The sequence below is a fragment of the Pristiophorus japonicus genome, unplaced genomic scaffold (genome assembly GCF_044704955.1).
Source record: "Pristiophorus japonicus isolate sPriJap1 unplaced genomic scaffold, sPriJap1.hap1 HAP1_SCAFFOLD_52, whole genome shotgun sequence".
NCBI classification, from domain to species: Eukaryota; Metazoa; Chordata; class Chondrichthyes; family Pristiophoridae; genus Pristiophorus; species Pristiophorus japonicus.
Window position 1 is genome coordinate 2,393,218 of NW_027254426.1, and position 3,703 is coordinate 2,396,920.

A 3,703-nucleotide genomic window follows, 5' to 3' on the forward strand; every position below is an offset into this window, starting at 1 on the left:
ATCATCTAAGGGACCAACATTTACTTTAGTCACTCTTTTCCGTTTTATATATCCGTAAAAGATTTTACTAACTATTTTTATGTTTTGTGCAAGTTTACCTTCGTAATCAATCTTTCCTTTCTTTATTGCTTTCTTCGGCATTCTTTGCTGTCGTTTAATATGTTCCCAATCTGCTAGTTTCCCACTAACGTTGGTCACCTTATACGCATTGGTTTTTATTTTGATACTCTCCTTTATTTCCTTGGTTATCCATGGCTGGTTATCCCTTCGGTTACCGCCCTTCTTTTTCACTGGAATATATTTTTGTTGAGCACTATGAAAGAGCTCCATAAAAGTCCTCCACTGTTCTTCATTTGTGTCACCGTTTAGTCTGTGTTTCCAGTCTACTTTAGCCAACTCTGCCATCATCCCACTATAGTCACCTTTGGTTAAGCATAGTACGCTCGTTTGAGACACTACTTCCTCACCCTCAATCTGTATTACAAATTCAACCATACTGTGATCACTCATTCTGAGAGGATCTTTTACTGAGAGATCGTTTATTATTCCTGTCTCATTACACAGGACCAGATCTAAGATAGCTTGCTCCCTTACATGTTCTGTAACATACTGTTCTAAGAAACAATCCCGTATGCATTCTATGAATTCCTCCTCAAGGCTACCCAGTGCGATTTGATTGACCAATCGATATGTAGGTTAAAATCCCCAATGATTACTGCCGTTCCTTTTTCACATGCCTCCATTATTCCCTTGGTTATTGCCCGCCCCACCATGAAGCTATTATTTGCGGGCCTATAAACTACGCCCACCAGTGACTTTCTCCCCTTACTATCTCTCATCTCCACCCACAATGATTCAACATTTTGTTTATTAGAGCCAATATCGTCTCTCACAACTGCCCTGATATCATCCTTTATTAACAGAGCTACCCCACCTCCTTTCGCTTCTTGTCTATCTTTCCGAATTGTCAGATACCCCTGTATGTTTAATTCCCAGTCTTGGCCACCCTGCAACCACGTTTCTGTAATGGCCACCAAATCATACCCATTTATGATGATTTGTGCCGTCAACTCATTTACTTTATTTCGAATGCTGCTTGCGGTTAGGTAGAGTGTTTTAGTATTAGTTTTTAAACCAGGATTTTTAGTTTTGACCCCTCCTGCAGCCCATTCATATTCACACATATTGTCCCTCCCTATCACCTTGTCGTTTACACTTACCCCAGTGCTAGTCTACTCTGTTGCCTCCTGCTTTTTGTATTTTTTCTTGGGGTCCTGTGATCTGAGCTCTCACCCACTCGAACTAGCTCAGAGCCCTCTCCTGGGTTTCGAATACTCCTTGCATTGCGGCACCGAGATTTCATGCTTGCCTTTCTATTACACTTTGTCCCATTAGAATGTTGCTGTCCATTAGTCTGCTGCAAACTGCAGGGGCCACGTCGCTTAATGGATAAGGCATCTACTTTGATGGAAACACTGATGTTATCAGAAAATTGCAACGTCAAACGCTGCCATGGTCATTTTGGCAAAACTTGTTCATCTTTATAAAACCAAACCACGTTCGCACTCATTAACGAAAGGTGAGTTCCTCCCAAACAATGCAATGATCTTTATTAAAAGGCACGTTTTCATTCTGTGTATATTGCTCACTGATTTTTGGAGGTAGTGTCCAACAAACCAACAATTAATACCGATAAACTATTAATGTTTCCAGTTCGAACAACAGCTTCGCGTCAATCAGTGTAATGAAGGGCAGTGGAGGGAATTGTGATCAGATTCCAATGAGATCCCCGTGAGTCGATAAAAAAAAGAGCATTTGCAGAATCGCTGCGAGCAGGGTTCGAACCTGCGCAGGGAAACCCCCATTGGATTTCGAGTCCAACGCCTTAACCACTCGGCCATCGCAGCTACACAGAAGAGTTGCTTTAATAGTCGAATCGTTGGTGCAATTAATCAGAGAGACCGCCTGCATGCTTGCCCGATTGTATCTCCCAGACGATGTGAAAATTAAATCGGAGAATCACAGAATCTTACAGCATAGAAGGAAAAATTTCGGTCAGAATTGAAATAATTTACATTTCGCGAAAAACTGAAAAGTCTGGAGAGCTTCTTTCTCGATAAACAAGTGAGATAAATTTTCACATTATGAAGGTATTTGATCGAGTTGATGTGGAGAAAATGTTTGCTATTGTGCAGGAGTTCAGAACGGGAGGTCACTGATAAACTCAGTAGACAATTCAAGAGCAACTTATTTACCAAAGAGTGGTTAGAATGTGGAAGATGCTACACGAGCAGTAGTAAAGGCGAATAGCACAGATTCATTTTAAAGGGATTACCTCAGCACATGACTGAGAAAGCAATAGAACAATATGCTGATAGGATCAAGTGAAGTAGGGTAGTGTGCAGCATTAACTCTACCAACACCAGGTAGGTGCAATTGTTTCTTTCTGTGATGCAATCTCTATATAACGTTAAGTAACACACATGTTAAACAACAACAACTTATACATAATTAGCACCTTGAAATTAGCGAAACGTCCAAGGCGCTTCACAAGAGTATTATGCGATACAAATTTGACACCGAGTCACTAAATACAAATTAGCGCAGGTGAATAAAAGATTCGTCAACTAGGTATGCTTGATAATGAGGAAGAAAGCTGTAGATTGCAGGAAGATATCAAAGAACTGGTCATTGGTTTAATGGACTTCAACCCGGAGAAGTGTTAGATAAAGCATTTGGGGAGTGCTTATAGGGAAAGCGAATAAACATTAAATGTTCGGCCACTGATCAGTGTAGAGGTGCAAATGACCTTGGAATGCATGTGCACAGAATTCTTGACAGTAGCAGAGCAGGTAGATAAGATGCTTGTGAAGGACAGACAGAAAGGAAAAGGAGGCGGGGTGGCATTGCTGGTTAAAGAGCAAATTAATGCAATGATAAGAAGGGACATTAGCTTGGATGGTTTGGAAGCGGTATGGGGGGAGCTGCAGTATAACAAATTGCATAAAACGCTAGTGGAAATTGTGTACAGATCTCCAAACAGTAGTAGTGAGGTTGGGGACAGCATCAAACAAGAAATAAGGGATGTGTGCAATAAAGTTACAGCAGTTACCATGGGCGACTTTAATCTATATATTGATTGGGCTAACCTAACTGGTAGCAATGCGGTGGAGGACGATTTCCTGGAGTATATTAGGGATGGTTTTCCAGACCAATATGTCGAGGAACCACAGAGAGAGCTGGCCATCGTAGACTCGGTGATGTGTAATGAGAAGGGACTAATTGGCAATATTGATGTGCGAGGCCCCTTGGTGAAGAGTGACCATAACATTGTAGAATTCTTTATAAGATGGAGAGTGACACAGTTAATTCAGAAACTAGGGACCTGAACTTTAGGAAAGGTAATTTTATGGTATGAGGCGTGAAGTGGCTAGAATAGACTCGCAAATGATACTTAAAAGGTTGACGGTGGATAGGCAATGGCAAACATTTAAAGACCACATGGATGAACTTCAACAATTGTACATCCCTGTCTGGAGTCAAAATACAACGGGGAAGATGGCTCAACCGTGGCTAACAAGGGAAATTAAGGATAGTATTAATCCAAAGAAGAGTTATAAAAACGGCCAGAAAAATCAGGAAACCGGAGGACTGGGAGAAATTTAGAATTCGGCCAAGGAGGACTAAGGGTTTCGTTTCGAGG

At 41.2% G+C, this 3,703-nt stretch overlaps 1 non-coding gene across 1 annotated transcript; it reads right to left on the reverse strand.

Annotated features, from left to right (window-relative positions):
* Nucleotides 1–1,824: 1,824 nt before the first annotated feature.
* trnas-cga (transfer RNA serine (anticodon CGA)) lies at nt 1,825–1,907 on the reverse strand. The gene has a single exon. It is a non-coding gene; the product is annotated as a tRNA-Ser (tRNA).
* Between the last annotated feature and the right edge of the window lie 1,796 nt (nt 1,908–3,703).